The 27,597-nt window shown below is 40.5% G+C and overlaps 49 non-coding genes across 49 annotated transcripts; 16 read left to right on the forward strand and 33 right to left on the reverse strand.

Annotated features, from left to right (window-relative positions):
- Positions 1-33: 33 nt before the first annotated feature.
- TRNAM-CAU (transfer RNA methionine (anticodon CAU)) lies at positions 34-106 on the forward strand. Its single transcript has one exon. It is a non-coding gene; the product is annotated as a tRNA-Met (tRNA).
- A 302-nt stretch (positions 107-408) lies between these two features.
- On the reverse strand, positions 409-480 carry TRNAE-CUC (transfer RNA glutamic acid (anticodon CUC)). The gene has a single exon. It is a non-coding gene; the product is annotated as a tRNA-Glu (tRNA).
- A 1,069-nt stretch (positions 481-1,549) lies between these two features.
- TRNAE-UUC (transfer RNA glutamic acid (anticodon UUC)) lies at positions 1,550-1,621 on the reverse strand. Its single transcript has one exon. It is a non-coding gene; the product is annotated as a tRNA-Glu (tRNA).
- An 88-nt stretch (positions 1,622-1,709) lies between these two features.
- On the forward strand, positions 1,710-1,782 carry TRNAM-CAU (transfer RNA methionine (anticodon CAU)). Its single transcript has one exon. It is a non-coding gene; the product is annotated as a tRNA-Met (tRNA).
- A 302-nt stretch (positions 1,783-2,084) lies between these two features.
- Positions 2,085-2,156, reverse strand: TRNAE-CUC (transfer RNA glutamic acid (anticodon CUC)). The gene has a single exon. It is a non-coding gene; the product is annotated as a tRNA-Glu (tRNA).
- A 1,060-nt stretch (positions 2,157-3,216) lies between these two features.
- On the reverse strand, positions 3,217-3,288 carry TRNAE-UUC (transfer RNA glutamic acid (anticodon UUC)). Its single transcript has one exon. It is a non-coding gene; the product is annotated as a tRNA-Glu (tRNA).
- Positions 3,289-3,376: 88 nt separating this feature from the next.
- TRNAM-CAU (transfer RNA methionine (anticodon CAU)) lies at positions 3,377-3,449 on the forward strand. The gene has a single exon. It is a non-coding gene; the product is annotated as a tRNA-Met (tRNA).
- A 302-nt stretch (positions 3,450-3,751) lies between these two features.
- On the reverse strand, positions 3,752-3,823 carry TRNAE-CUC (transfer RNA glutamic acid (anticodon CUC)). Its single transcript has one exon. It is a non-coding gene; the product is annotated as a tRNA-Glu (tRNA).
- Positions 3,824-4,882: 1,059 nt separating this feature from the next.
- Positions 4,883-4,954, reverse strand: TRNAE-UUC (transfer RNA glutamic acid (anticodon UUC)). Its single transcript has one exon. It is a non-coding gene; the product is annotated as a tRNA-Glu (tRNA).
- An 88-nt stretch (positions 4,955-5,042) lies between these two features.
- Positions 5,043-5,115, forward strand: TRNAM-CAU (transfer RNA methionine (anticodon CAU)). Its single transcript has one exon. It is a non-coding gene; the product is annotated as a tRNA-Met (tRNA).
- A 302-nt stretch (positions 5,116-5,417) lies between these two features.
- TRNAE-CUC (transfer RNA glutamic acid (anticodon CUC)) lies at positions 5,418-5,489 on the reverse strand. Its single transcript has one exon. It is a non-coding gene; the product is annotated as a tRNA-Glu (tRNA).
- Positions 5,490-6,549: 1,060 nt separating this feature from the next.
- Positions 6,550-6,621, reverse strand: TRNAE-UUC (transfer RNA glutamic acid (anticodon UUC)). Its single transcript has one exon. It is a non-coding gene; the product is annotated as a tRNA-Glu (tRNA).
- Positions 6,622-6,709: 88 nt separating this feature from the next.
- TRNAM-CAU (transfer RNA methionine (anticodon CAU)) lies at positions 6,710-6,782 on the forward strand. Its single transcript has one exon. It is a non-coding gene; the product is annotated as a tRNA-Met (tRNA).
- A 302-nt stretch (positions 6,783-7,084) lies between these two features.
- TRNAE-CUC (transfer RNA glutamic acid (anticodon CUC)) lies at positions 7,085-7,156 on the reverse strand. Its single transcript has one exon. It is a non-coding gene; the product is annotated as a tRNA-Glu (tRNA).
- A 1,059-nt stretch (positions 7,157-8,215) lies between these two features.
- Positions 8,216-8,287, reverse strand: TRNAE-UUC (transfer RNA glutamic acid (anticodon UUC)). Its single transcript has one exon. It is a non-coding gene; the product is annotated as a tRNA-Glu (tRNA).
- An 88-nt stretch (positions 8,288-8,375) lies between these two features.
- On the forward strand, positions 8,376-8,448 carry TRNAM-CAU (transfer RNA methionine (anticodon CAU)). The gene has a single exon. It is a non-coding gene; the product is annotated as a tRNA-Met (tRNA).
- A 302-nt stretch (positions 8,449-8,750) lies between these two features.
- Positions 8,751-8,822, reverse strand: TRNAE-CUC (transfer RNA glutamic acid (anticodon CUC)). Its single transcript has one exon. It is a non-coding gene; the product is annotated as a tRNA-Glu (tRNA).
- A 1,070-nt stretch (positions 8,823-9,892) lies between these two features.
- TRNAE-UUC (transfer RNA glutamic acid (anticodon UUC)) lies at positions 9,893-9,964 on the reverse strand. The gene has a single exon. It is a non-coding gene; the product is annotated as a tRNA-Glu (tRNA).
- Positions 9,965-10,052: 88 nt separating this feature from the next.
- On the forward strand, positions 10,053-10,125 carry TRNAM-CAU (transfer RNA methionine (anticodon CAU)). Its single transcript has one exon. It is a non-coding gene; the product is annotated as a tRNA-Met (tRNA).
- A 302-nt stretch (positions 10,126-10,427) lies between these two features.
- On the reverse strand, positions 10,428-10,499 carry TRNAE-CUC (transfer RNA glutamic acid (anticodon CUC)). Its single transcript has one exon. It is a non-coding gene; the product is annotated as a tRNA-Glu (tRNA).
- Positions 10,500-11,559: 1,060 nt separating this feature from the next.
- TRNAE-UUC (transfer RNA glutamic acid (anticodon UUC)) lies at positions 11,560-11,631 on the reverse strand. The gene has a single exon. It is a non-coding gene; the product is annotated as a tRNA-Glu (tRNA).
- Positions 11,632-11,719: 88 nt separating this feature from the next.
- TRNAM-CAU (transfer RNA methionine (anticodon CAU)) lies at positions 11,720-11,792 on the forward strand. The gene has a single exon. It is a non-coding gene; the product is annotated as a tRNA-Met (tRNA).
- A 302-nt stretch (positions 11,793-12,094) lies between these two features.
- TRNAE-CUC (transfer RNA glutamic acid (anticodon CUC)) lies at positions 12,095-12,166 on the reverse strand. Its single transcript has one exon. It is a non-coding gene; the product is annotated as a tRNA-Glu (tRNA).
- A 1,059-nt stretch (positions 12,167-13,225) lies between these two features.
- On the reverse strand, positions 13,226-13,297 carry TRNAE-UUC (transfer RNA glutamic acid (anticodon UUC)). The gene has a single exon. It is a non-coding gene; the product is annotated as a tRNA-Glu (tRNA).
- An 88-nt stretch (positions 13,298-13,385) lies between these two features.
- On the forward strand, positions 13,386-13,458 carry TRNAM-CAU (transfer RNA methionine (anticodon CAU)). Its single transcript has one exon. It is a non-coding gene; the product is annotated as a tRNA-Met (tRNA).
- Positions 13,459-13,760: 302 nt separating this feature from the next.
- Positions 13,761-13,832, reverse strand: TRNAE-CUC (transfer RNA glutamic acid (anticodon CUC)). The gene has a single exon. It is a non-coding gene; the product is annotated as a tRNA-Glu (tRNA).
- Positions 13,833-14,891: 1,059 nt separating this feature from the next.
- On the reverse strand, positions 14,892-14,963 carry TRNAE-UUC (transfer RNA glutamic acid (anticodon UUC)). The gene has a single exon. It is a non-coding gene; the product is annotated as a tRNA-Glu (tRNA).
- An 88-nt stretch (positions 14,964-15,051) lies between these two features.
- On the forward strand, positions 15,052-15,124 carry TRNAM-CAU (transfer RNA methionine (anticodon CAU)). The gene has a single exon. It is a non-coding gene; the product is annotated as a tRNA-Met (tRNA).
- Positions 15,125-15,426: 302 nt separating this feature from the next.
- On the reverse strand, positions 15,427-15,498 carry TRNAE-CUC (transfer RNA glutamic acid (anticodon CUC)). Its single transcript has one exon. It is a non-coding gene; the product is annotated as a tRNA-Glu (tRNA).
- A 1,070-nt stretch (positions 15,499-16,568) lies between these two features.
- On the reverse strand, positions 16,569-16,640 carry TRNAE-UUC (transfer RNA glutamic acid (anticodon UUC)). Its single transcript has one exon. It is a non-coding gene; the product is annotated as a tRNA-Glu (tRNA).
- An 88-nt stretch (positions 16,641-16,728) lies between these two features.
- On the forward strand, positions 16,729-16,801 carry TRNAM-CAU (transfer RNA methionine (anticodon CAU)). The gene has a single exon. It is a non-coding gene; the product is annotated as a tRNA-Met (tRNA).
- A 302-nt stretch (positions 16,802-17,103) lies between these two features.
- Positions 17,104-17,175, reverse strand: TRNAE-CUC (transfer RNA glutamic acid (anticodon CUC)). Its single transcript has one exon. It is a non-coding gene; the product is annotated as a tRNA-Glu (tRNA).
- Positions 17,176-18,238: 1,063 nt separating this feature from the next.
- TRNAE-UUC (transfer RNA glutamic acid (anticodon UUC)) lies at positions 18,239-18,310 on the reverse strand. The gene has a single exon. It is a non-coding gene; the product is annotated as a tRNA-Glu (tRNA).
- Positions 18,311-18,398: 88 nt separating this feature from the next.
- TRNAM-CAU (transfer RNA methionine (anticodon CAU)) lies at positions 18,399-18,471 on the forward strand. The gene has a single exon. It is a non-coding gene; the product is annotated as a tRNA-Met (tRNA).
- A 302-nt stretch (positions 18,472-18,773) lies between these two features.
- On the reverse strand, positions 18,774-18,845 carry TRNAE-CUC (transfer RNA glutamic acid (anticodon CUC)). Its single transcript has one exon. It is a non-coding gene; the product is annotated as a tRNA-Glu (tRNA).
- A 1,070-nt stretch (positions 18,846-19,915) lies between these two features.
- Positions 19,916-19,987, reverse strand: TRNAE-UUC (transfer RNA glutamic acid (anticodon UUC)). Its single transcript has one exon. It is a non-coding gene; the product is annotated as a tRNA-Glu (tRNA).
- Positions 19,988-20,075: 88 nt separating this feature from the next.
- Positions 20,076-20,148, forward strand: TRNAM-CAU (transfer RNA methionine (anticodon CAU)). Its single transcript has one exon. It is a non-coding gene; the product is annotated as a tRNA-Met (tRNA).
- A 302-nt stretch (positions 20,149-20,450) lies between these two features.
- TRNAE-CUC (transfer RNA glutamic acid (anticodon CUC)) lies at positions 20,451-20,522 on the reverse strand. Its single transcript has one exon. It is a non-coding gene; the product is annotated as a tRNA-Glu (tRNA).
- Positions 20,523-21,585: 1,063 nt separating this feature from the next.
- On the reverse strand, positions 21,586-21,657 carry TRNAE-UUC (transfer RNA glutamic acid (anticodon UUC)). Its single transcript has one exon. It is a non-coding gene; the product is annotated as a tRNA-Glu (tRNA).
- Positions 21,658-21,745: 88 nt separating this feature from the next.
- TRNAM-CAU (transfer RNA methionine (anticodon CAU)) lies at positions 21,746-21,818 on the forward strand. The gene has a single exon. It is a non-coding gene; the product is annotated as a tRNA-Met (tRNA).
- A 302-nt stretch (positions 21,819-22,120) lies between these two features.
- Positions 22,121-22,192, reverse strand: TRNAE-CUC (transfer RNA glutamic acid (anticodon CUC)). Its single transcript has one exon. It is a non-coding gene; the product is annotated as a tRNA-Glu (tRNA).
- A 1,070-nt stretch (positions 22,193-23,262) lies between these two features.
- Positions 23,263-23,334, reverse strand: TRNAE-UUC (transfer RNA glutamic acid (anticodon UUC)). The gene has a single exon. It is a non-coding gene; the product is annotated as a tRNA-Glu (tRNA).
- An 88-nt stretch (positions 23,335-23,422) lies between these two features.
- On the forward strand, positions 23,423-23,495 carry TRNAM-CAU (transfer RNA methionine (anticodon CAU)). Its single transcript has one exon. It is a non-coding gene; the product is annotated as a tRNA-Met (tRNA).
- Positions 23,496-23,796: 301 nt separating this feature from the next.
- Positions 23,797-23,868, reverse strand: TRNAE-CUC (transfer RNA glutamic acid (anticodon CUC)). The gene has a single exon. It is a non-coding gene; the product is annotated as a tRNA-Glu (tRNA).
- A 1,071-nt stretch (positions 23,869-24,939) lies between these two features.
- On the reverse strand, positions 24,940-25,011 carry TRNAE-UUC (transfer RNA glutamic acid (anticodon UUC)). Its single transcript has one exon. It is a non-coding gene; the product is annotated as a tRNA-Glu (tRNA).
- An 88-nt stretch (positions 25,012-25,099) lies between these two features.
- TRNAM-CAU (transfer RNA methionine (anticodon CAU)) lies at positions 25,100-25,172 on the forward strand. The gene has a single exon. It is a non-coding gene; the product is annotated as a tRNA-Met (tRNA).
- Positions 25,173-25,474: 302 nt separating this feature from the next.
- TRNAE-CUC (transfer RNA glutamic acid (anticodon CUC)) lies at positions 25,475-25,546 on the reverse strand. The gene has a single exon. It is a non-coding gene; the product is annotated as a tRNA-Glu (tRNA).
- Positions 25,547-26,615: 1,069 nt separating this feature from the next.
- TRNAE-UUC (transfer RNA glutamic acid (anticodon UUC)) lies at positions 26,616-26,687 on the reverse strand. Its single transcript has one exon. It is a non-coding gene; the product is annotated as a tRNA-Glu (tRNA).
- A 463-nt stretch (positions 26,688-27,150) lies between these two features.
- Positions 27,151-27,222, reverse strand: TRNAE-CUC (transfer RNA glutamic acid (anticodon CUC)). The gene has a single exon. It is a non-coding gene; the product is annotated as a tRNA-Glu (tRNA).
- Between the last annotated feature and the right edge of the window lie 375 nt (positions 27,223-27,597).

The raw sequence follows: 27,597 nt of genomic DNA on the forward strand, positions 1-27,597 counted from the left end.
CAAGAAATGTCTGCAGATTAGCATGTGTGTCTTGCCTCGTTAGCGCAGTAGGTAGCGTGTCAGTCTCATAATCTGAAGGTCGTGAGTTCGATCCTCACACGGGGCAGCATATTCCTCTTTTCTTAAGAGATCTTGTCCCCAACTTAGAACTTTCCCTTTCAGTTCTAAAACAATTCTGATAGTTAAGGAATTGTGAACCCAAATGACAGATAGTACACATGGGTTGTTGAGTCTCTTAACACTTTTGGTGTAAAAAGAGGTAGTTGGGAATGGTTTGAGCTATGAAAAGTCACAGGGAGCTGGTGTTCAGCATTTTTGACGCTTAAATCCAAATTGTACCTGAAATACTTTGGTCCGAAAACAACGTGTCGGTCTTTGAAAGTTGGCGGTAGTACAGAAAAGGGTACTTTCCCATACCGGGAGTCAAACCCGGGCCACCTGGGTGAGAACCAGGAATCCTAACCGCTAGACCATATGGGAAATGATGCATATCAGAATCAGTGACAATCTAAAAAAAAGAAGTTTACTACTTGGCACAAGAAACTTCTGCAGTTCAGTTTTCGCAACTTGCCTCGTTAACACAGTAGGAAGCAAATCAGTCTCATAAGCTGAAGGTTGAACGTTTGATGGTCAGAAGAGGCACTGGCCCCTTGTTTTTTCAATCAATTCTGTCTCCATCGTGGCTAGAGAGCCACCGATTTTTCCCATTCAGTACCAAAACATAACCGATTTCAGCAAGGAGGAGAGCTCTAATGACAGACAGGGAAAAAAGGGTTGCTGAGTCCCTTAAAACCTAGGAGTTAAATAAGAGAAATAAGAATGGTTTGAGATTTGACCTCCAATGGTATGTGGTGCAAATAAATATCCAAAAACTCTGGTGGTTGACATTTTTGCTGCATAGAGCAGCTCAAACCTAAACTGATTCCATCTACAAGGTACGTGGCAGCTTTCGAATGTGCGTACATGTACCAAAGGAGGGTCACTCCCATAGCAGGAATTGAACCAGTAAACCAGGGATACTAGGTCCTTTTCCACATGGGTAAAGCTTTACACTATCCAACAAAACAGTTTAAAAAAAAAAAAAAAAAAAAAGAAGTTTTATGCTTTGATTGAATAACTTTTACATCACTAAAGCTAAAACTTGCCACATGAACACCATAATTAGCATATCAGTTGGTAATCTGAAGAATATGATTTTATTCCTCACACGTGGTAATACTCCCTCCTTTTCTCAAGAGATTTTGTTACCAACTCAGAACTTTCCCATTAATTTCTGAAACGTTTCCGATTGGAAAGGAAGTAGGAGCCCTAACGACAGACAGAACACATGGATTGTTGAGTCCCTTAACACATTGGAGTAAAAAGGTGTAGTTGAGAATGAGTTAAGCTATGAAACAAAATTAAATCTTGTGCAAAAGGTCAGAATGAATGACAAATACCCTGGTGTTTAGCATTTTTGACTGCATTGTGCAAATTCTATCTGAAATACTTTTATCTGCAAAACACATTTCGGTCTTTGAATGTTGGCAGTAGTACAGAAAAAAGTGCATTCCCATACCGGGAGTCGAACCCGGGATGCCTGGGTGAAAACCAGGAATCCTAACCGCTAGACCACATGGGAATAGATACCTTCAAACTCATTGACAATATGAAAAAAATAAGTTTCGTGCCTTGCACAAGAAATGTCTGCAGATTAGCATGTGTGTCTTGCCTCGTTAGCGCAGTAGGTAGCGCGTCAGTCTCATAATCTGAAGGTCATGAGTTCGATCCTCACACGGGGCAGCATATTCCTCTTTTCTTAAGAGATCTTGTCCCCAACTTAGAACTTTCCCTTTCAGTTCTAAAACAATTCTGATAGTTAAGGAATTGTGAACCCAAATGACAGATAGTACACATGGGTTGTTGAGTCTCTTAACACTTTTGGTGTAAAAAGAGGTAGTTGGGAATGGTTTGAGCTATGAAAAGTCACAGGGAGCTGGTGTTCAGCATTGTTGACGCTTAAATCCAAATTGTACCTGAAATACTTTGGTCCGAAAACAACGTGTCGGTCTTTGAAAGTTGGCGGTAGTACAGAAAAGGGTACTTTCCCATACCGGGAGTCGAACCCAGGCCGCCTGGGTGAGAGCCAGGAATCCTAACCGCTAGACCATATGGGAAATGATGCATATCAGAATCAGTGACAATCTAAAAAAAAGAAGTTTACTACTTGGCACAAGAAACTTCTGCAGTTCAGTTTTCGCAACTTGCCTCGTTAACACAGTAGGAAGCAAATCAGTCTCATAAGCTGAAGGTTGAACGTTTGATGGTCAGAAGAGGCACTGGCCCCTTGTTTTTTCAATCAATTCTGTCTCCATCGTGGCTAGGGAGCCACCGATTTTTCCCATTCAGTACCAAAACATAACCGATTGCAGCAAGGAGGAGAGCTCTAATGACAGACAGGGAAAAAAGGGTTGCTGAGTCCCTTAAAACCTAGGAGTTAAATAAGAGAAATAAGAATGGTTTGAGATTTGACCTCCAATGGTATGTGGTGCAAATAAATATCCAAAAACTCTGGTGGTTGACATTTTTGCTGCATAGAGCAGCTCAAACCTAAACTGATTCCATCTACAAGGTACGTGGCAGCTTTCGAATGTGCGTACATGTACCAAAGGAGGGTCACTCCCATAGCAGGAATTGAACCAGTAAACCAGGGATACTAGGTCCTTTTCCACATGGGTAAAGCTTTACACTATCCAACAAAACAGTTTAAAAAAAAAAAGAAGTTTTATGCTTTGATTGAATAACTTTTACATCACTAAAGCTAAAACTTGCCACATGAACACCATAATTAGCATATCAGTTGGTAATCTGAAGAATATGATTTTATTCCTCACACGTGGTAATACTCCCTCCTTTTCTCAAGAGATTTTGTTACCAACTCAGAACTTTCCCATTAATTTCTGAAACGTTTCCGATTGGAAAGGAAGTAGGAGCCCTAACGACAGACAGAACACATGGATTGTTGAGTCCCTTAACACTTTGGAGTAAAAAGGTGTAGTTGAGAATGAGTTGAGCTATGAAACAAAATTAAATCTTGTGCAAAAGGTCAGAATGAATGACAAATACCCTGGTGTTTAGCATTTTTGACTGCATTGTGCAAATTCTATCTGAAATACTTTTATCTGCAAAACACATTTCGGTCTATGAATGTTGGCAGTAGTACAGAAAAAAAGTGCATTCCCATACCGGGAGTCGAACCCGTGCTGCCTGGGTGAAAACCAGGAATCCTAACCGCTAGACCATATGGGAATAGATACCTTCAAACTCATTGACAATATGAAAAAAATAAGTTTCGTGCCTTGCAGAAGAAATGTCTGCAGATTAGCATGTGTGTCTTGCCTCGTTAGCGCAGTAGGTAGCGCGTCAGTCTCATAATCTGAAGGTCGTGAGTTCGATCCTCACACGGGGCAGCATATTCCTCTTTTCTTAAGAGATCTTGTCCCCAACTTAGAACTTTCCCTTTCAGTTCTAAAACAATTCTGATAGTTAAGGAATTGTGAACCCAAATGACAGATAGTACACATGGGTTGTTGAGTCTCTTAACACTTTTGGTGTAAAAAGAGGTAGTTGGGAATGGTTTGAGCTATGAAAAGTCACAGGGAGCTGGTGTTCAGCATTTTTGACGCTTAAATCCAAATTGTACCTGAAATACTTTGGTCCGAAAACAACGTGTCGGTCTTTGAAAGTTGGCGGTAGTACAGAAAAGGGTACTTTCCCATACCGGGAGTCAAACCCGGGCCACCTGGGTGAGAACCAGGAATCCTAACCGCTAGACCATATGGGAAATGATGCATATCAGAATCAGTGACAATCTAAAAAAAAGAAGTTTACTACTTGGCACAAGAAACTTCTGCAGTTCAGTTTTCGCAACTTGCCTCGTTAACACAGTAGGAAGCAAATCAGTCTCATAAGCTGAAGGTTGAACGTTTGATGGTCAGAAGAGGCACTGGCCCCTTGTTTTTTCAATCAATTCTGTCTCCATCGTGGCTAGAGAGCCACCGATTTTTCCCATTCAGTACCAAAACATAACCGATTGCAGCAAGGAGGAGAGCTCTAATGACAGACAGGGAAAAAAGGGTTGCTGAGTCCCTTAAAACCTAGGAGTTAAATAAGAGAAATAAGAATGGTTTGAGATTTGACCTCCAATGGTATGTGGTGCAAATAAATATCCAAAAACTCTGGTGGTTGACATTTTTGCTGCATAGAGCAGCTCAAACCTAAACTGATTCCATCTACAAGGTACGTGGCAGCTTTCGAATGTGCGTACATGTACCAAAGGAGGGTCACTCCCATAGCAGGAATTGAACCAGTAAACCAGGGATACTAGGTCCTTTTCCACATGGGTAAAGCTTTACACTATCCAACAAAACAGTTTAAAAAAAAAAAGAAGTTTTATGCTTTGATTGAATAACTTTTACATCACTAAAGCTAAAACTTGCCACATGAACACCATAATTAGCATATCAGTTGGTAATCTGAAGAATATGATTTTATTCCTCACACGTGGTAATACTCCCTCCTTTTCTCAAGAGATTTTGTTACCAACTCAGAACTTTCCCATTAATTTCTGAAACGTTTCCGATTGGAAAGGAAGTAGGAGCCCTAACGACAGACAGAACACATGGATTGTTGAGTCCCTTAACACATTGGAGTAAAAAGGTGTAGTTGAGAATGAGTTAAGCTATGAAACAAAATTAAATCTTGTGCAAAAGGTCAGAATGAATGACAAATACCCTGGTGTTTAGCATTTTTGACTGCATTGTGCAAATTCTATCTGAAATACTTTTATCTGCAAAACACATTTCGGTCTTTGAATGTTGGCAGTAGTACAGAAAAAAGTGCATTCCCATACCGGGAGTCGAACCCGGGATGCCTGGGTGAAAACCAGGAATCCTAACCGCTAGACCACATGGGAATAGATACCTTCAAACTCATTGACAATATGAAAAAAATAAGTTTCGTGCCTTGCACAAGAAATGTCTGCAGATTAGCATGTGTGTCTTGCCTCGTTAGCGCAGTAGGTAGCGCGTCAGTCTCATAATCTGAAGGTCATGAGTTCGATCCTCACACGGGGCAGCATATTCCTCTTTTCTTAAGAGATCTTGTCCCCAACTTAGAACTTTCCCTTTCAGTTCTAAAACAATTCTGATAGTTAAGGAATTGTGAACCCAAATGACAGATAGTACACATGGGTTGTTGAGTCTCTTAACACTTTTGGTGTAAAAAGAGGTAGTTGGGAATGGTTTGAGCTATGAAAAGTCACAGGGAGCTGGTGTTCAGCATTGTTGACGCTTAAATCCAAATTGTACCTGAAATACTTTGGTCCGAAAACAACGTGTCGGTCTTTGAAAGTTGGCGGTAGTACAGAAAAGGGTACTTTCCCATACCGGGAGTCGAACCCAGGCCGCCTGGGTGAGAGCCAGGAATCCTAACCGCTAGACCATATGGGAAATGATGCATATCAGAATCAGTGACAATCTAAAAAAAAGAAGTTTACTACTTGGCACAAGAAACTTCTGCAGTTCAGTTTTCGCAACTTGCCTCGTTAACACAGTAGGAAGCAAATCAGTCTCATAAGCTGAAGGTTGAACGTTTGATGGTCAGAAGAGGCACTGGCCCCTTGTTTTTTCAATCAATTCTGTCTCCATCGTGGCTAGGGAGCCACCGATTTTTCCCATTCAGTACCAAAACATAACCGATTGCAGCAAGGAGGAGAGCTCTAATGACAGACAGGGAAAAAAGGGTTGCTGAGTCCCTTAAAACCTAGGAGTTAAATAAGAGAAATAAGAATGGTTTGAGATTTGACCTCCAATGGTATGTGGTGCAAATAAATATCCAAAAACTCTGGTGGTTGACATTTTTGCTGCATAGAGCAGCTCAAACCTAAACTGATTCCATCTACAAGGTACGTGGCAGCTTTCGAATGTGCGTACATGTACCAAAGGAGGGTCACTCCCATAGCAGGAATTGAACCAGTAAACCAGGGATACTAGGTCCTTTTCCACATGGGTAAAGCTTTACACTATCCAACAAAACAGTTTAAAAAAAAAAAGAAGTTTTATGCTTTGATTGAATAACTTTTACATCACTAAAGCTAAAACTTGCCACATGAACACCATAATTAGCATATCAGTTGGTAATCTGAAGAATATGATTTTATTCCTCACACGTGGTAATACTCCCTCCTTTTCTCAAGAGATTTTGTTACCAACTCAGAACTTTCCCATTAATTTCTGAAACGTTTCCGATTGGAAAGGAAGTAGGAGCCCTAACGACAGACAGAACACATGGATTGTTGAGTCCCTTAACACTTTGGAGTAAAAAGGTGTAGTTGAGAATGAGTTGAGCTATGAAACAAAATTAAATCTTGTGCAAAAGGTCAGAATGAATGACAAATACCCTGGTGTTTAGCATTTTTGACTGCATTGTGCAAATTCTATCTGAAATACTTTTATCTGCAAAACACATTTCGGTCTATGAATGTTGGCAGTAGTACAGAAAAAAAGTGCATTCCCATACCGGGAGTCGAACCCGTGCTGCCTGGGTGAAAACCAGGAATCCTAACCGCTAGACCATATGGGAATAGATACCTTCAAACTCATTGACAATATGAAAAAAATAAGTTTCGTGCCTTGCAGAAGAAATGTCTGCAGATTAGCATGTGTGTCTTGCCTCGTTAGCGCAGTAGGTAGCGCGTCAGTCTCATAATCTGAAGGTCGTGAGTTCGATCCTCACACGGGGCAGCATATTCCTCTTTTCTTAAGAGATCTTGTCCCCAACTTAGAACTTTCCCTTTCAGTTCTAAAACAATTCTGATAGTTAAGGAATTGTGAACCCAAATGACAGATAGTACACATGGGTTGTTGAGTCTCTTAACACTTTTGGTGTAAAAAGAGGTAGTTGGGAATGGTTTGAGCTATGAAAAGTCACAGGGAGCTGGTGTTCAGCATTTTTGACGCTTAAATCCAAATTGTACCTGAAATACTTTGGTCCGAAAACAACGTGTCGGTCTTTGAAAGTTGGCGGTAGTACAGAAAAGGGTACTTTCCCATACCGGGAGTCAAACCCGGGCCACCTGGGTGAGAACCAGGAATCCTAACCGCTAGACCATATGGGAAATGATGCATATCAGAATCAGTGACAATCTAAAAAAAAGAAGTTTACTACTTGGCACAAGAAACTTCTGCAGTTCAGTTTTCGCAACTTGCCTCGTTAACACAGTAGGAAGCAAATCAGTCTCATAAGCTGAAGGTTGAACGTTTGATGGTCAGAAGAGGCACTGGCCCCTTGTTTTTTCAATCAATTCTGTCTCCATCGTGGCTAGAGAGCCACCGATTTTTCCCATTCAGTACCAAAACATAACCGATTGCAGCAAGGAGGAGAGCTCTAATGACAGACAGGGAAAAAAGGGTTGCTGAGTCCCTTAAAACCTAGGAGTTAAATAAGAGAAATAAGAATGGTTTGAGATTTGACCTCCAATGGTATGTGGTGCAAATAAATATCCAAAAACTCTGGTGGTTGACATTTTTGCTGCATAGAGCAGCTCAAACCTAAACTGATTCCATCTACAAGGTACGTGGCAGCTTTCGAATGTGCGTACATGTACCAAAGGAGGGTCACTCCCATAGCAGGAATTGAACCAGTAAACCAGGGATACTAGGTCCTTTTCCACATGGGTAAAGCTTTACACTATCCAACAAAACAGTTTAAAAAAAAAAAGAAGTTTTATGCTTTGATTGAATAACTTTTACATCACTAAAGCTAAAACTTGCCACATGAACACCATAATTAGCATATCAGTTGGTAATCTGAAGAATATGATTTTATTCCTCACACGTGGTAATACTCCCTCCTTTTCTCAAGAGATTTTGTTACCAACTCAGAACTTTCCCATTAATTTCTGAAACGTTTCCGATTGGAAAGGAAGTAGGAGCCCTAACGACAGACAGAACACATGGATTGTTGAGTCCCTTAACACTTTGGAGTAAAAAGGTGTAGTTGAGAATGAGTTAAGCTATGAAACAAAATTAAATCTTGTGCAAAAGGTCAGAATGAATGACAAATACCCTGGTGTTTAGCATTTTTGACTGCATTGTGCAAATTCTATCTGAAATACTTTTATCTGCAAAACACATTTCGGTCTTTGAATGTTGGCAGTAGTACAGAAAAAAGTGCATTCCCATACCGGGAGTCGAACCCGGGCTGCCTGGGTGAAAACCAGGAATCCTAACCGCTAGACCATATGGGAATAGATACCTTCAAACTCATTGACAATATGAAAAAAATAAGTTTCGTGCCTTGCTCAAGAAATGTCTGCAGATTAGCATGTGTGTCTTGCCTCGTTAGCGCAGTAGGTAGCGTGTCAGTCTCATAATCTGAAGGTCGTGAGTTCGATCCTCACACGGGGCAGCATATTCCTCTTTTCTTAAGAGATCTTGTCCCCAACTTAGAACTTTCCCTTTCAGTTCTAAAACAATTCTGATAGTTAAGGAATTGTGAACCCAAATGACAGATAGTACACATGGGTTGTTGAGTCTCTTAACACTTTTGGTGTAAAAAGAGGTAGTTGGGAATGGTTTGAGCTATGAAAAGTCACAGGGAGCTGGTGTTCAGCATTTTTGACGCTTAAATCCAAATTGTACCTGAAATACTTTGGTCCGAAAACAACGTGTCGGTCTTTGAAAGTTGGCGGTAGTACAGAAAAGGGTACTTTCCCATACCGGGAGTCAAACCCGGGCCACCTGGGTGAGAACCAGGAATCCTAACCGCTAGACCATATGGGAAATGATGCATATCAGAATCAGTGACAATCTAAAAAAAAGAAGTTTACTACTTGGCACAAGAAACTTCTGCAGTTCAGTTTTCGCAACTTGCCTCGTTAACACAGTAGGAAGCAAATCAGTCTCATAAGCTGAAGGTTGAACGTTTGATGGTCAGAAGAGGCACTGGCCCCTTGTTTTTTCAATCAATTCTGTCTCCATCGTGGCTAGAGAGCCACCGATTTTTCCCATTCAGTACCAAAACATAACCGATTTCAGCAAGGAGGAGAGCTCTAATGACAGACAGGGAAAAAAGGGTTGCTGAGTCCCTTAAAACCTAGGAGTTAAATAAGAGAAATAAGAATGGTTTGAGATTTGACCTCCAATGGTATGTGGTGCAAATAAATATCCAAAAACTCTGGTGGTTGACATTTTTGCTGCATAGAGCAGCTCAAACCTAAACTGATTCCATCTACAAGGTACGTGGCAGCTTTCGAATGTGCGTACATGTACCAAAGGAGGGTCACTCCCATAGCAGGAATTGAACCAGTAAACCAGGGATACTAGGTCCTTTTCCACATGGGTAAAGCTTTACACTATCCAACAAAACAGTTTAAAAAAAAAAAAAAAAAAAAAAGAAGTTTTATGCTTTGATTGAATAACTTTTACATCACTAAAGCTAAAACTTGCCACATGAACACCATAATTAGCATATCAGTTGGTAATCTGAAGAATATGATTTTATTCCTCACACGTGGTAATACTCCCTCCTTTTCTCAAGAGATTTTGTTACCAACTCAGAACTTTCCCATTAATTTCTGAAACGTTTCCGATTGGAAAGGAAGTAGGAGCCCTAACGACAGACAGAACACATGGATTGTTGAGTCCCTTAACACATTGGAGTAAAAAGGTGTAGTTGAGAATGAGTTAAGCTATGAAACAAAATTAAATCTTGTGCAAAAGGTCAGAATGAATGACAAATACCCTGGTGTTTAGCATTTTTGACTGCATTGTGCAAATTCTATCTGAAATACTTTTATCTGCAAAACACATTTCGGTCTTTGAATGTTGGCAGTAGTACAGAAAAAAGTGCATTCCCATACCGGGAGTCGAACCCGGGATGCCTGGGTGAAAACCAGGAATCCTAACCGCTAGACCACATGGGAATAGATACCTTCAAACTCATTGACAATATGAAAAAAATAAGTTTCGTGCCTTGCACAAGAAATGTCTGCAGATTAGCATGTGTGTCTTGCCTCGTTAGCGCAGTAGGTAGCGCGTCAGTCTCATAATCTGAAGGTCATGAGTTCGATCCTCACACGGGGCAGCATATTCCTCTTTTCTTAAGAGATCTTGTCCCCAACTTAGAACTTTCCCTTTCAGTTCTAAAACAATTCTGATAGTTAAGGAATTGTGAACCCAAATGACAGATAGTACACATGGGTTGTTGAGTCTCTTAACACTTTTGGTGTAAAAAGAGGTAGTTGGGAATGGTTTGAGCTATGAAAAGTCACAGGGAGCTGGTGTTCAGCATTGTTGACGCTTAAATCCAAATTGTACCTGAAATACTTTGGTCCGAAAACAACGTGTCGGTCTTTGAAAGTTGGCGGTAGTACAGAAAAGGGTACTTTCCCATACCGGGAGTCGAACCCAGGCCGCCTGGGTGAGAGCCAGGAATCCTAACCGCTAGACCATATGGGAAATGATGCATATCAGAATCAGTGACAATCTAAAAAAAAGAAGTTTACTACTTGGCACAAGAAACTTCTGCAGTTCAGTTTTCGCAACTTGCCTCGTTAACACAGTAGGAAGCAAATCAGTCTCATAAGCTGAAGGTTGAACGTTTGATGGTCAGAAGAGGCACTGGCCCCTTGTTTTTTCAATCAATTCTGTCTCCATCGTGGCTAGGGAGCCACCGATTTTTCCCATTCAGTACCAAAACATAACCGATTGCAGCAAGGAGGAGAGCTCTAATGACAGACAGGGAAAAAAGGGTTGCTGAGTCCCTTAAAACCTAGGAGTTAAATAAGAGAAATAAGAATGGTTTGAGATTTGACCTCCAATGGTATGTGGTGCAAATAAATATCCAAAAACTCTGGTGGTTGACATTTTTGCTGCATAGAGCAGCTCAAACCTAAACTGATTCCATCTACAAGGTACGTGGCAGCTTTCGAATGTGCGTACATGTACCAAAGGAGGGTCACTCCCATAGCAGGAATTGAACCAGTAAACCAGGGATACTAGGTCCTTTTCCACATGGGTAAAGCTTTACACTATCCAACAAAACAGTTTAAAAAAAAAAAGAAGTTTTATGCTTTGATTGAATAACTTTTACATCACTAAAGCTAAAACTTGCCACATGAACACCATAATTAGCATATCAGTTGGTAATCTGAAGAATATGATTTTATTCCTCACACGTGGTAATACTCCCTCCTTTTCTCAAGAGATTTTGTTACCAACTCAGAACTTTCCCATTAATTTCTGAAACGTTTCCGATTGGAAAGGAAGTAGGAGCCCTAACGACAGACAGAACACATGGATTGTTGAGTCCCTTAACACTTTGGAGTAAAAAGGTGTAGTTGAGAATGAGTTGAGCTATGAAACAAAATTAAATCTTGTGCAAAAGGTCAGAATGAATGACAAATACCCTGGTGTTTAGCATTTTTGACTGCATTGTGCAAATTCTATCTGAAATACTTTTATCTGCAAAACACATTTCGGTCTATGAATGTTGGCAGTAGTACAGAAAAAAAGTGCATTCCCATACCGGGAGTCGAACCCGTGCTGCCTGGGTGAAAACCAGGAATCCTAACCGCTAGACCATATGGGAATAGATACCTTCAAACTCATTGACAATATGAAAAAAATAAGTTTCGTGCCTTGCAGAAGAAATGTCTGCAGATTAGCATGTGTGTCTTGCCTCGTTAGCGCAGTAGGTAGCGCGTCAGTCTCATAATCTGAAGGTCGTGAGTTCGATCCTCACACGGGGCAGCATATTCCTCTTTTCTTAAGAGATCTTGTCCCCAACTTAGAACTTTCCCTTTCAGTTCTAAAACAATTCTGATAGTTAAGGAATTGTGAACCCAAATGACAGATAGTACACATGGGTTGTTGAGTCTCTTAACACTTTTGGTGTAAAAAGAGGTAGTTGGGAATGGTTTGAGCTATGAAAAGTCACAGGGAGCTGGTGTTCAGCATTTTTGACGCTTAAATCCAAATTGTACCTGAAATACTTTGGTCCGAAAACAACGTGTCGGTCTTTGAAAGTTGGCGGTAGTACAGAAAAGGGTACTTTCCCATACCGGGAGTCAAACCCGGGCCACCTGGGTGAGAACCAGGAATCCTAACCGCTAGACCATATGGGAAATGATGCATATCAGAATCAGTGACAATCTAAAAAAAAGAAGTTTACTACTTGGCACAAGAAACTTCTGCAGTTCAGTTTTCGCAACTTGCCTCGTTAACACAGTAGGAAGCAAATCAGTCTCATAAGCTGAAGGTTGAACGTTTGATGGTCAGAAGAGGCACTGGCCCCTTGTTTTTTCAATCAATTCTGTCTCCATCGTGGCTAGAGAGCCACCGATTTTTCCCATTCAGTACCAAAACATAACCGATTGCAGCAAGGAGGAGAGCTCTAATGACAGACAGGGAAAAAAGGGTTGCTGAGTCCCTTAAAACCTAGGAGTTAAATAAGAGAAATAAGAATGGTTTGAGATTTGACCTCCAATGGTATGTGGTGCAAATAAATATCCAAAAACTCTGGTGGTTGACATTTTTGCTGCATAGAGCAGCTCAAACCTAAACTGATTCCATCTACAAGGTACGTGGCAGCTTTCGAATGTGCGTACATGTACCAAAGGAGGGTCACTCCCATAGCAGGAATTGAACCAGTAAACCAGGGATACTAGGTCCTTTTCCACATGGGTAAAGCTTTACACTATCCAACAAAACAGTTTAAAAAAAAAAAGAAGTTTTATGCTTTGATTGAATAACTTTTACATCACTAAAGCTAAAACTTGCCACATGAACACCATAATTAGCATATCAGTTGGTAATCTGAAGAATATGATTTTATTCCTCACACGTGGTAATACTCCCTCCTTTTCTCAAGAGATTTTGTTACCAACTCAGAACTTTCCCATTAATTTCTGAAACGTTTCCGATTGGAAAGGAAGTAGGAGCCCTAACGACAGACAGAACACATGGATTGTTGAGTCCCTTAACACTTTGGAGTAAAAAGGTGTAGTTGAGAATGAGTTAAGCTATGAAACAAAATTAAATCTTGTGCAAAAGGTCAGAATGAATGACAAATACCCTGGTGTTTAGCATTTTTGACTGCATTGTGCAAATTCTATCTGAAATACTTTTATCTGCAAAACACATTTCGGTCTTTGAATGTTGGCAGTAGTACAGAAAAAAGTGCATTCCCATACCGGGAGTCGAACCCGGGCTGCCTGGGTGAAAACCAGGAATCCTAACCGCTAGACCATATGGGAATAGATACCTTCAAACTCATTGACAATATGAAAAAAATAAGTTTCGTGCCTTGCACAAGAAATGTCTGCAGATTAGCATGTGTGTCTTGCCTCGTTAGCGCAGTAGGTAGCGCGTCAGTCTCATAATCTGAAGGTCGTGATTTCGATCCTCACACGGGGCAGCATATTCCTCTTTTCTTAAGAGATCTTGTCCCCAACTTAGAACTTTCCCTTTCAGTTCTAAAACAATTCTGATAGTTAAGGAATTGTGAACCCAAATGACAGATAGTACACATGGGTTGTTGAGTCTCTTAACACTTTTGGTGTAAAAAGAGGTAGTTGGGAATGGTTTGAGCTATGAAAAGTCACAGGGAGCTGGTGTTCAGCATTTTTGACGCTTAAATCCAAATTGTACCTGAAATACTTTGGTCCGAAAACAACGTGTCGGTCTTTGAAAGTTGGCGGTAGTACAGAAAAGGGTACTTTCCCATACCGGGAGTCAAACCCGGGCCACCTGGGTGAGAACCAGGAATCCTAACCGCTAGACCATATGGGAAATGATGCATATCAGAATCAGTGACAATCTAAAAAAAAGAAGTTTACTACTTGGCACAAGAAACTTCTGCAGTTCAGTTTTCGCAACTTGCCTCGTTAACACAGTAGGAAGCAAATCAGTCTCATAAGCTGAAGGTTGAACGTTTGATGGTCAGAAGAGGCACTGGCCCCTTGTTTTTTCAATCAATTCTGTCTCCATCGTGGCTAGAGAGCCACCGATTTTTCCCATTCAGTACCAAAACATAACCGATTGCAGCAAGGAGGAGAGCTCTAATGACAGACAGGGAAAAAAGGGTTGCTGAGTCCCTTAAAACCTAGGAGTTAAATAAGAGAAATAAGAATGGTTTGAGATTTGACCTCCAATGGTATGTGGTGCAAATAAATATCCAAAAACTCTGGTGGTTGAAATTTTTGCTGCATAGAGCAGCTCAAACCTAAACTGATTCCATCTACAAGGTACGTGGCAGCTTTCGAATGTGCGTACATGTACCAAAGGAGGGTCACTCCCATAGCAGGAATTGAACCAGTAAACCAGGGATACTAGGTCCTTTTCCACATGGGTAAAGCTTTACACTATCCAACAAAACAGTTTAAAAAAAAAAAGAAGTTTTATGCTTTGATTGAATAACTTTTACATCACTAAAGCTAAAACTTGCCACATGAACACCATAATTAGCATATCAGTTGGTAATCTGAAGAATATGATTTTATTCCTCACACGTGGTAATACTCCCTCCTTTTCTCAAGAGATTTTGTTACCAACTCAGAACTTTCCCATTAATTTCTGAAACGTTTCCGATTGGAAAGGAAGTAGGAGCCCTAACGACAGACAGAACACATGGATTGTTGAGTCCCTTAACACTTTGGAGTAAAAAGGTGTAGTTGAGAATGAGTTAAGCTATGAAACAAAATTAAATCTTGTGCAAAAGGTCAGAATGAATGACAAATACCCTGGTGTTTAGCATTTTTGACTGCATTGTGCAAATTCTATCTGAAATACTTTTATCTGCAAAACACATTTCGGTCTTTGAATGTTGGCAGTAGTACAGAAAAAAGTGCATTCCCATACCGGGAGTCGAACCCGGGCTGCCTGGGTGAAAACCAGGAATCCTAACCGCTAGACCATATGGGAATAGATACCTTCAAACTCATTGACAATATGAAAAAAATAAGTTTCGTGCCTTGCTCAAGAAATGTCTGCAGATTAGCATGTGTGTCTTGCCTTGTTAGCGCAGTAGGTAGCGCGTCAGTCTCATAATCTGAAGGTCGTGAGTTCGATCCTCACACGGGGCAGCATATTCCTCTTTTCTTAAGAGATCTTGTCCCCAACTTAGAACTTTCCCTTTCAGTTCTAAAACAATTCTGATAGTTAAGGAATTGTGAACCCAAATGACAGATAGTACACATGGGTTGTTGAGTCTCTTAACACTTTTGGTGTAAAAAGAGGTAGTTGGGAATGGTTTGAGCTATGAAAAGTCACAGGGAGCTGGTGTTCAGCATTTTTGACGCTTAAATCCAAATTGTACCTGAAATACTTTGGTCCGAAAACAACGTGTCGGTCTTTGAAAGTTGGCGGTAGTACAGAAAAGGGTACTTTCCCATACCAGGAGTCAAACCCGGGCCACCTGGGTGAGAACCAGGAATCCTAACCGCTAGACCATATGGGAAATGATGCATATCAGAATCAGTGACAATCTAAAAAAAAGAAGTTTACTACTTGGCACAAGAAACTTCTGCAGTTCAGTTTTCGCAACTTGCCTCGTTAACACAGTAGGAAGCAAATCAGTCTCATAAGCTGAAGGTTGAACGTTTGATGGTCAGAAGAGGCACTGGCCCCTTGTTTTTTCAATCAATTCTGTCTCCATCGTGGCTAGAGAGCCACCGATTTTTCCCATTCAGTACCAAAACATAACCGATTGCAGCAAGGAGGAGAGCTCTAATGACAGACAGGGAAAAAAGGGTTGCTGAGTCCCTTAAAACCTAGGAGTTAAATAAGAGAAATAAGAATGGTTTGAGATTTGACCTCCAATGGTATGTGGTGCAAATAAATATCCAAAAACTCTGGTGGTTGACATTTTTGCTGCATAGAGCAGCTCAAACCTAAACTGATTTCATCTACAAGGTACGTGGCAGCTTTCGAATGTGCGTACATGTACCAAAGGAGGGTCACTCCCATAGCAGGAATTGAACCAGTAAACCAGGGATACTAGGTCATTTTCCACATGGGTAAAGCTTTACACTATCCAACAAAACAGTTTAAAAAAAAAAAAAAAAAAAAAAGAAGTTTTATGCTTTGATTGAATAACTTTTACATCACTAAAGCTAAAACTTGCCACATGAACACCATAATTAGCATATCAGTTGGTAATCTGAAGAATATGATTTTATTCCTCACACGTGGTAATACTCCCTCCTTTTCTCAAGAGATTTTGTTACCAACTCAGAACTTTCCCATTAATTTCTGAAACGTTTCCGATTGGAAAGGAAGTAGGAGCCCTAACGACAGACAGAACACATGGATTGTTGAGTCCCTTAACACTTTGGAGTAAAAAGGTGTAGTTGAGAATGAGTTAAGCTATGAAACAAAATTAAATCTTGTGCAAAAGGTCAGAATGAATGACAAATACCCTGGTGTTTAGCATTTTTGACTGCATTGTGCAAATTCTATCTGAAATACTTTTATCTGCAAAACACATTTCGGTCTTTGAATGTTGGCAGTAGTACAGAAAAAAGTGCATTCCCATACCGGGAGTCGAACCCGGGCTGCCTGGGTGAAAACCAGGAATCCTAACCGCTAGACCATATGGGAATAGATACCTTCAAACTCATTGACAATATGAAAAAAATAAGTTTCGTGCCTTGCAGAAGAAATGTCTGCAGATTAGCATGTGTGTCTTGCCTCGTTAGCGCAGTAAGTAGCGCGTCAGTCTCATAATCTGAAGGTCGTGAGTTTGATCCTCACACGGGGCAGCATATTCCTCTTTTCTTAAGAGATCTTGTCCCCAACTTAGAACTTTCCCTTTCAGTTCTAAAACAATTCTGATAGTTAAGGAATTGTGAACCCAAATGACAGATAGTACACATGGGTTGTTGAGTCTCTTAACACTTTTGGTGTAAAAAGAGGTAGTTGGGAATGGTTTGAGCTATGAAAAGTCACAGGGAGCTGGTGTTCAGCATTTTTGACGCTTAAATCCAAATTGTACCTGAAATACTTTGGTCCGAAAACAACGTGTCAGTCTTTGAAATTTGGCGGTAGTACAGAAAAGGGTACTTTCCCATACCGGGAGTCGAACCCGGGCCACCTGGGTGAGAACCAGGAATCCTAACCGCTAGACCATATGGGAAATGATGCATATCAGAATCAGTGACAATCTAAAAAAAAGAAGTTTACTACTTGGCACAAGAAACTTCTGCAGTTCAGTTTTCGCAACTTGCCTCGTTAACACAGTAGGAAGCAAATCAGTCTCATAAGCTGAAGGTTGAACGTTTGATGGTCAGAAGAGGCACTGGCCCCTTGTTTTTTCAATCAATTCTGTCTCCATCGTGGCTAGAGAGCCACCGATTTTTCCCATTCAGTACCAAAACATAACCGATTGCAGCCAGGAGGAGAGCTCTAATGACAGACAGGGAAAAAAGGGTTGCTGAGTCCCTTAAAACCTTGGAGTTAAATAAGAGAAATAAGAATGGTTTGAGATTTGACCTCCAATGGTATGTGGTGCAAATAAATATCCAAAAACTCTGGTGGTTGACATTTTTGCTGCATAGAGCAGCTCAAACCTAAACTGATTCCATCTACAAGGTACGTGGCAGCTTTCGAATGTGTGTACATGTACCAAAGGAGGGTCACTCCCATAGCAGGAATTGAACCAGTAAACCAGGGATACTAAGTCCTTTTCCACATGGGTAAAGCTTTACACTATCCAACAAAACAGTTTAAAAAAAAAAAAAAAGAAGTTTTATGCTTTGATTGAATAACTTTTACATCACTAAAGCTAAAACTTGCCACATGAACACCATAATTAGCATATCAGTTGGTAATCTGAAGAATATGATTTTATTCCTCACACGTGGTAATACTCCCTCCTTTTCTCAAGAGATTTTGTTACCAACTCAGAACTTTCCCATTAATTTCTGAAACGTTTCCGATTGGAATGGAAGTAGGAGCCCTAACGACAGACAGAACACATGGATTGTTGAGTCCCTTAACACTTTGGAGTAAAAAGGTGTAGTTGAGAATGAGTTAAGCTATGAAACAAAATTAAATCTTGTGCAAAAGGTCAGAATGAATGACAAATACCCTGGTGTTTAGCATTTTTGACTGCATTGTGCAAATTCTATCTGAAATACTTTTATCTGCAAAACACATTTTGGTCTTTGAATGTTGGCAGTAGTACAGAAAAAAGTGCATTCCCATACCGGGAGTCGAACCCGGGCTGCCTGGGTGAAAACCAGGAATCCTAACCGCTAGACCATATGGGAATAGATACCTTCAAACTCATTGACAATATGAAAAAAATAAGTTTCGTGCCTTGCAGAAGAAATGTCTGCAGATTAGCATGTGTGTCTTGCCTCGTTAGCGCAGTAGGTAGCGCGTCAGTCTCATAATCTGAAGGTCGTGAGTTCGATCCTCACACGGGGCAGCATATTCCTCTTTTCTTAAGAGATCTTGTCCCCAACTTAGAACTTTCCCTTTCAGTTCTAAAACAATTCTGATAGTTAAGGAATTGTGAACCCAAATGACAGATAGTACACATGGGTTGTTGAGTCTCTTAACACTTTTGGTGTAAAAAGAGGTAGTTGGGAATGGTTTGAGCTATGAAAAGTCACAGGGAGCTGGTGTTCAGCATTTTTGACGCTTAAATCCAAATTGTACCTGAAATACTTTGGTCCGAAAACAACGTGTCAGTCTTTGAAAGTTGGCGGTAGTACAGAAAAGGGTACTTTCCCATACCGGGAGTCGAACCCGGGCCGCCTGGGTGAGAACCAGGAATCCTAACCGCTAGACCATATGGGAAATGATGCATATCAGAATCAGTGACAATCTAAAAAAAAGAAGTTTACTACTTGGCACAAGAAACTTCTGCAGTTCAGTTTTCGCAACTTGCCTCGTTAACACAGTAGGAAGCAAATCAGTCTCATAAGCTGAAGGTTGAACGTTTGATGGTCAGAAGAGGCACTGGCCCCTTGTTTTTTCAATCAATTCTGTCTCCATCGTGGCTAGAGAGCCACCGATTTTTCCCATTCAGTACCAAAACATAACCGATTGCAGCAAGGAGGAGAGCTCTAATGACAGACAGGGAAAAAAGGGTTGCTGAGTCCCTTAAAACCTAGGAGTTAAATAAGAGAAATAAGAATGGTTTGAGATTTGACCTCCAATGGTATGTGGTGCAAATAAATATCCAAAAACTCTGGTGGTTGACATTTTTGCTGCATAGAGCAGCTCAAACCTAAACTGATTTCATCTACAAGGTACGTGGCAGCTTTCGAATGTGCGTACATGTACCAAAGGAGGGTCACTCCCATAGCAGGAATTGAACCAGTAAACCAGGGATACTAGGTCATTTTCCACATGGGTAAAGCTTTACACTATCCAACAAAACAGTTTAAAAAAAAAAAAAAAAAAAAAAGAAGTTTTATGCTTTGATTGAATAACTTTTACATCACTAAAGCTAAAACTTGCCACATGAACACCATAATTAGCATATCAGTTGGTAATCTGAAGAATATGATTTTATTCCTCACACGTGGTAATACTCCCTCCTTTTCTCAAGAGATTTTGTTACCAACTCAGAACTTTCCCATTAATTTCTGAAACGTTTCCGATTGGAAAGGAAGTAGGAGCCCTAACGACAGACAGAACACATGGATTGTTGAGTCCCTTAACACTTTGGAGTAAAAAGGTGTAGTTGAGAATGAGTTAAGCTATGAAACAAAATTAAATCTTGTGCAAAAGGTCAGAATGAATGACAAATACCCTGGTGTTTAGCATTTTTGACTGCATTGTGCAAATTCTATCTGAAATACTTTTATCTGCAAAACACATTTCGGTCTTTGAATGTTGGCAGTAGTACAGAAAAAAGTGCATTCCCATACCGGGAGTCGAACCCGGGCTGCCTGGGTGAAAACCAGGAATCCTAACCGCTAGACCATATGGGAATAGATACCTTCAAACTCATTGACAATATGAAAAAAATAAGTTTCGTGCCTTGCAGAAGAAATGTCTGCAGATTAGCATGTGTGTCTTGCCTCGTTAGCGCAGTAAGTAGCGCGTCAGTCTCATAATCTGAAGGTCGTGAGTTTGATCCTCACACGGGGCAGCATATTCCTCTTTTCTTAAGAGATCTTGTCCCCAACTTAGAACTTTCCCTTTCAGTTCTAAAACAATTCTGATAGTTAAGGAATTGTGAACCCAAATGACAGATAGTACACATGGGTTGTTGAGTCTCTTAACACTTTTGGTGTAAAAAGAGGTAGTTGGGAATGGTTTGAGCTATGAAAAGTCACAGGGAGCTGGTGTTCAGCATTTTTGACGCTTAAATCCAAATTGTACCTGAAATACTTTGGTCCGAAAACAACGTGTCAGTCTTTGAAATTTGGCGGTAGTACAGAAAAGGGTACTTTCCCATACCGGGAGTCAAACCCGGGCCACCTGGGTGAGAACCAGGAATCCTAACCGCTAGACCATATGGGAAATGATGCATATCAGAATCAGTGACAATCTAAAAAAAAGAAGTTTACTACTTGGCACAAGAAACTTCTGCAGTTCAGTTTTCGCAACTTGCCTCGTTAACACAGTAGGAAGCAAATCAGTCTCATAAGCTGAAGGTTGAACGTTTGATGGTCAGAAGAGGCACTGGCCCCTTGTTTTTTCAATCAATTCTGTCTCCATCGTGGCTAGAGAGCCACCGATTTTTCCCATTCAGTACCAAAACATAACCGATTGCAGCCAGGAGGAGAGCTCTAATGACAGACAGGGAAAAAAGGGTTGCTGAGTCCCTTAAAACCTTGGAGTTAAATAAGAGAAATAAGAATGGTTTGAGATTTGACCTCCAATGGTATGTGGTGCAAATAAATATCCAAAAACTCTGGTGGTTGACATTTTTGCTGCATAGAGCAGCTCAAACCTAAACTGATTCCATCTACAAGGTACGTGGCAGCTTTCGAATGTGTGTACATGTACCAAAGGAGGGTCACTCCCATAGCAGGAATTGAACCAGTAAACCAGGGATACTAGGTCCTTTTCCACATGGGTAAAGCTTTACACTATCCAACAAAACAGTTTAAAAAAAAAAAAAAAGAAGTTTTATGCTTTGATTGAATAACTTTTACATCACTAAAGCTAAAACTTGCCACATGAACACCATAATTAGCATATCAGTTGGTAATCTGAAGAATATGATTTTATTCCTCACACGTGGTAATACTCCCTCCTTTTCTCAAGAGATTTTGTTACCAACTCAGAACTTTCCCATTAATTTCTGAAACGTTTCCGATTGGAAAGGAAGTAGGAGCCCTAACGACAGACAGAACACATGGATTGTTGAGTCCCTTAACACTTTGGAGTAAAAAGGTGTAGTTGAGAATGAGTTAAGCTATGAAACAAAATTAAATCTTGTGCAAAAGGTCAGAATGAATGACAAATACCCTGGTGTTTAGCATTTTTGACTGCATTGTGCAAATTCTTTCTGAAATACTTTTATCTGCAAAACACATTTCGGTCTTTGAATGTTGGCAGTAGTACAGAAAAAAGTGCATTCCCATACCGGGAGTCGAACCCGGGCTGCCTGGGTGAAAACCAGGAATCCTAACCGCTAGACCATATGGGAATAGATACCTTCAAACTCATTGACAATATGAAAAAAATAAGTTTCGTGCCTTGCTCAAGAAATGTCTGCAGATTAGCATGTGTGTCTTGCCTTGTTAGCGCAGTAGGTAGCGCGTCAGTCTCATAATCTGAAGGTCGTGAGTTCGATCCTCACACGGGGCAGCATATTCCTCTTTTCTTAAGAGATCTTGTCCCCAACTTAGAACTTTCCCTTTCAGTTCTAAAACAATTCTGATAGTTAAGGAATTGTGAACCCAAATGACAGATAGTACACATGGGTTGTTGAGTCTCTTAACACTTTTGGTGTAAAAAGAGGTAGTTGGGAATGGTTTGAGCTATGAAAAGTCACAGGGAGCTGGTGTTCAGCATTTTTGACGCTTAAATCCAAATTGTACCTGAAATACTTTGGTCCGAAAACAACGTGTCAGTCTTTGAAAGTTGGCGGTAGTACAGAAAAGGGTACTTTCCCATACCGGGAGTCGAACCCGGGCCGCCTGGGTGAGAACCAGGAATCCTAACCGCTAGACCATATGGGAAATGATGCATATCAGAATCAGTGACAATCTAAAAAAAAGAAGTTTACTACTTGGCACAAGAAACTTCTGCAGTTCAGTTTTCGCAACTTGCCTCGTTAACACAGTAGGAAGCAAATCAGTCTCATAAGCTGAAGGTTGAACGTTTGATGGTCAGAAGAGGCACTGGCCCCTTGTTTTTTCAATCAATTCTGTCTCCATCGTGGCTAGAGAGCCACCGATTTTTCCCATTCAGTACCAAAACATAACCGATTGCAGCAAGGAGGAGAGCTCTAATGACAGACAGGGAAAAAAGGGTTGCTGAGTCCCTTAAAACCTAGGAGTTAAATAAGAGAAATAAGAATGGTTTGAGATTTGACCTCCAATGGTATGTGGTGCAAATAAATATCCAAAAACTCTGGTGGTTGACATTTTTGCTGCATAGAGCAGCTCAAACCTAAACTGATTTCATCTACAAGGTACGTGGCAGCTTTCGAATGTGCGTACATGTACCAAAGGAGGGTCACTCCCATAGCAGGAATTGAACCAGTAAACCAGGGATACTAGGTCATTTTCCACATGGGTAAAGCTTTACACTATCCAACAAAACAGTTTAAAAAAAAAAAAAAAAAAAAAAGAAGTTTTATGCTTTGATTGAATAACTTTTACATCACTAAAGCTAAAACTTGCCACATGAACACCATAATTAGCATATCAGTTGGTAATCTGAAGAATATGATTTTATTCCTCACACGTGGTAATACTCCCTCCTTTTCTCAAGAGATTTTGTTACCAACTCAGAACTTTCCCATTAATTTCTGAAACGTTTCCGATTGGAAAGGAAGTAGGAGCCCTAACGACAGACAGAACACATGGATTGTTGAGTCCCTTAACACTTTGGAGTAAAAAGGTGTAGTTGAGAATGAGTTAAGCTATGAAACAAAATTAAATCTTGTGCAAAAGGTCAGAATGAATGACAAATACCCTGGTGTTTAGCATTTTTGACTGCATTGTGCAAATTCTATCTGAAATACTTTTATCTGCAAAACACATTTCGGTCTTTGAATGTTGGCAGTAGTACAGAAAAAAGTGCATTCCCATACCGGGAGTCGAACCCGTGCTGCCTGGGTGAAAACCAGGAATCCTAACCGCTAGACCATATGGGAATAGATACCTTCAAACTCATTGACAATATGAAAAAAATAAGTTTCGTGCCTTGCAGAAGAAATGTCTGCAGATTAGCATGTGTGTCTTGCCTCGTTAGCGCAGTAGGTAGCGCGTCAGTCTCATAATCTGAAGGTCGTGAGTTCGATCCTCACACGGGGCAGCATATTCCTCTTTTCTTAAGAGATCTTGTCCCCAACTTAGAACTTTCCCTTTCAGTTCTAAAACAATTCTGATAGTTAAGGAATTGTGAACCCAAATGACAGATAGTACACATGGGTTGTTGAGTCTCTTAACACTTTTGGTGTAAAAAGAGGTAGTTGGGAATGGTTTGAGCTATGAAAAGTCACAGGGAGCTGGTGTTCAGCATTGTTGACGCTTAAATCCAAATTGTACCTGAAATACTTTGCTCCGAAAACAACATGTCGGTCTTTGAAAGTTGGCGGTAGTACAGAAAGGGTACTTTCCCATACCGGGAGTCGAACCCGGGCTGCCTGGGTGAGAACCAGGAATCCTAACCGCTAGACCATATGGGAAATGATGCATATCAGAATCAGTGACAATCTAAAAAAAAGAAGTTTACTACTTGGCACAAGAAACTTCTGCAGTTCAGTTTTCGCAACTTGCCTCGTTAACACAGTAGGAAGCAAATCAGTCTCATAAGCTGAAGGTTGAACGTTTGATGGTCAGAAGAGGCACTGGCCCCTTGTTTTTTCAATCAATTCTGTCTCCATCGTGGCTAGAGAGCCACCGATTTTTCCCATTCAGTACCAAAACATAACCGATTGCAGCAAGGAGGAGAGCTCTAATGACAGACAGGGAAAAAAGGGTTGCTGAGTCCCTTAAAACCTAGGAGTTAAATAAGAGAAATAAGAATGGTTTGAGATTTGACCTCCAATGGTATGTGGTGCAAATAAATATCCAAAAACTCTGGTGGTTGACATTTTTGCTGCATAGAGCAGCTCAAACCTAAACTGATTCCATCTACAAGGTACGTGGCAGCTTTCGAATGTGCGTACATGTACCAAAGGAGGGTCACTCCCATAGCAGGAATTGAACCAGTAAACCAGGGATACTAGGTCCTTTTCCACATGGGTAAAGCTTTACACTATCCAACAAAACAGTTTAAAAAAAAAAAAAAAAAAAAAAAGAAGTTTTATGCTTTGATTGAATAACTTTTACATCACTAAAGCTAAAACTTGCCACATGAACACCATAATTAGCATATCAGTTGGTAATCTGAAGAATATGATTTTATTCCTCACACGTGGTAATACTCCCTCCTTTTCTCAAGAGATTTTGTTACCAACTCAGAACTTTCCCATTAATTTCTGAAACGTTTCCGATTGGAAAGGAAGTAGGAGCCCTAACGACAGACAGAACACATGGATTGTTGAGTCCCTTAACACTTTGGAGTAAAAAGGTGTAGTTGAGAATGAGTTAAGCTATGAAACAAAATTAAATCTTGTGCAAAAGGTCAGAATGAATGACAAATACCCTGGTGTTTAGCATTTTTGACTGCATTGTGCAAATTCTATCTGAAATACTTTTATCTGCAAAACACATTTCGGTCTTTGAATGTTGGCAGTAGTACAGAAAAAAGTGCATTCCCATACCGGGATTCGAACCCGGGCTGCCTGGGTGAAAACCAGGAATCCTAACCGCTAGACCATATGGGAATAGATACCTTCAAACTCATTGACAATATGAAAAAAATAAGTTTCGTGCCTTGCAGAAGAAATGTCTGCAGATTAGCATGTGTGTCTTGCCTCGTTAGCGCAGTAGGTAGCGCGTCAGTCTCATAATCTGAAGGTCGTGAGTTCGATCCTCACACGGGGCAGCATATTCCTCTTTTCTTAAGAGATCTTGTCCCCAACTTAGAACTTTCCCTTTCAGTTCTAAAACAATTCTGATAGTTAAGGAATTGTGAACCCAAATGACAGATAGTACACATGGGTTGTTGAGTCTCTTAACACTTTTGGTGTAAAAAGAGGTAGTTGGGAATGGTTTGAGCTATGAAAAGTCACAGGGAGCTGGTGTTCAGCATTTTTGACGCTTAAATCCAAATTGTACCTGAAATACTTTGGTCCGAAAACAACGTGTCAGTCTTTGAAAGTTGGCGGTAGTACAGAAAAGGGTACTTTCCCATACCGGGAGTCGAACCCAGGCCGCCTGGGTGAGAACCAGGAATCCTAACCGCTAGACCATATGGGAAATGATGCATATCAGAATCAGTGACAATCTAAAAAAAAGAAGTTTACTACTTGGCACAAGAAACTTCTGCAGTTCAGTTTTCGCAACTTGCCTCGTTAACACAGTAGGAAGCAAATCAGTCTCATAAGCTGAAGGTTGAACGTTTGATGGTCAGAAGAGGCACTGGCCCCTTGTTTTTTCAATCAATTCTGTCTCCATCGTGGCTAGAGAGCCACCGATTTTTCCCATTCAGTACCAAAACATAACCGATTGCAGCAAGGAGGAGAGCTCTAATGACAGACAGGGAAAAAAGGGTTGCTGAGTCCCTTAAAACCTAGGAGTTAAATAAGAGAAATAAGAATGGTTTGAGATTTGACCTCCAATGGTATGTGGTGCAAATAAATATCCAAAAACTCTGGTGGTTGACATTTTTGCTGCATAGAGCAGCTCAAACCTAAACTGATTCCATCTACAAGGTACGTGGCAGCTTTGGAATGTGCGTACATGTACCAAAGGAGGGTCACTCCCATATCAGGAATTGAACCAGTAAACCAGGGATACTAGGTCCTTTTCCACATGGGTAAAGCTTTACACTATCCAACAAAACAGTTTAAAAAAAAAAAAAAAAAAAAAGAAGTTTTATGCTTTGATTGAATAACTTTTACATCACTAAAGCTAAAACTTGCCACATGAACACCATAATTAGCATATCAGTTGGTAATCTGAAGAATATGATTTTATTCCTCACACGTGGTAATACTCCCTCCTTTTCTCAAGAGATTTTGTTACCAACTCAGAACTTTCCCATTAATTTCTGAAACGTTTCCGATTGGAAAGGAAGTAGGAGCCCTAACGACAGACAGAACACATGGATTGTTGAGTCCCTTAACACTTTGGAGTAAAAAGGTGTAGTTGAGAATGAGTTAAGCTATGAAACAAAATTAAATCTTGTGCAAAAGGTCAGAATGAATGACAAATACCCTGGTGTTTAGCATTTTTGACTGCATTGTGCAAATTCTATCTGAAATACTTTTATCTGCAAAACACATTTCGGTCTTTGAATGTTGGCAGTAGTACAGAAAAAAGTGCATTCCCATACCGGGAGTCGAACCCGGGCCGCCTAAGTGAAAACCAGGAATCCTAACCGCTAGACCATATGGGAATAGATACCTTCAAACTCATTGACAATATGAAAAAAATAAGTTTCGTGCCTTGCACAAGAAATGTCTGCAGATTAGCATGTGTGTCTTTCCTCGTTAGCGCAGTAGGTAGTGCGTCAGTCTCATAATCTGAAGGTCGTGAGTTCGATCCTCCCACGGGGCAGCATATTCCTCTTTTCTTAAGAGATCTTGTCCCCAACTTAGAACTTTCCCTTTCAGTTCTAAAACAATTCTGATAGTTAAGGAATTGTGAACCCAAATGACAGATAGTACACATGGGTTGTTGAGTCTCTTAACACTTCTGGTGTAAAAAGAGGTAGTTGGGAATGGTTTGAGCTATGAAAAGTCACAGGGAGCTGGTGTTCAGCATTTTTGACGCTTAAATCCAAATTGTACCTGAAATACTTTGGTCCGAAAACAACGTGTCGGTCTTTGAAAGTTGGCGGTAGTACAGAAAAGGGTACTTTCCCATACCGGGAGTCAAACCCGGGCCACCTGGGTGAGAACCAGGAATCCTAACCGCTAGACCATATGGGAAATGATGCATATCAGAATCAGTGACAATCTAAAAAAAAGAAGTTTACTACTTGGCACAAGAAACTTCTGCAGTTCAGTTTTCGCAACTTGCCTCGTTAACACAGTAGGAAGCAAATCAGTCTCATAAGCTGAAGGTTGAACGTTTGATGGTCAGAAGAGGCACTGGCCCCTTGTTTTTTCAATCAATTCTGTCTCCATCGTGGCTAGAGAGCCACCGATTTTTCCCATTCAGTACCAAAACATAACCGATTGCAGCAAGGAGGAGAGCTCTAATGACAGACAGGGAAAAAAGGGTTGCTGAGTCCCTTAAAACCTAGGAGTTAAATAAGAGAAATAAGAATGGTTTGAGATTTGACCTCCAATGGTATGTGGTGC

This window comes from Ranitomeya variabilis, chromosome 5 (genome assembly GCF_051348905.1).
Source record: "Ranitomeya variabilis isolate aRanVar5 chromosome 5, aRanVar5.hap1, whole genome shotgun sequence".
NCBI lineage: Eukaryota > Metazoa > Chordata > Amphibia > Anura > Dendrobatidae > Ranitomeya > Ranitomeya variabilis.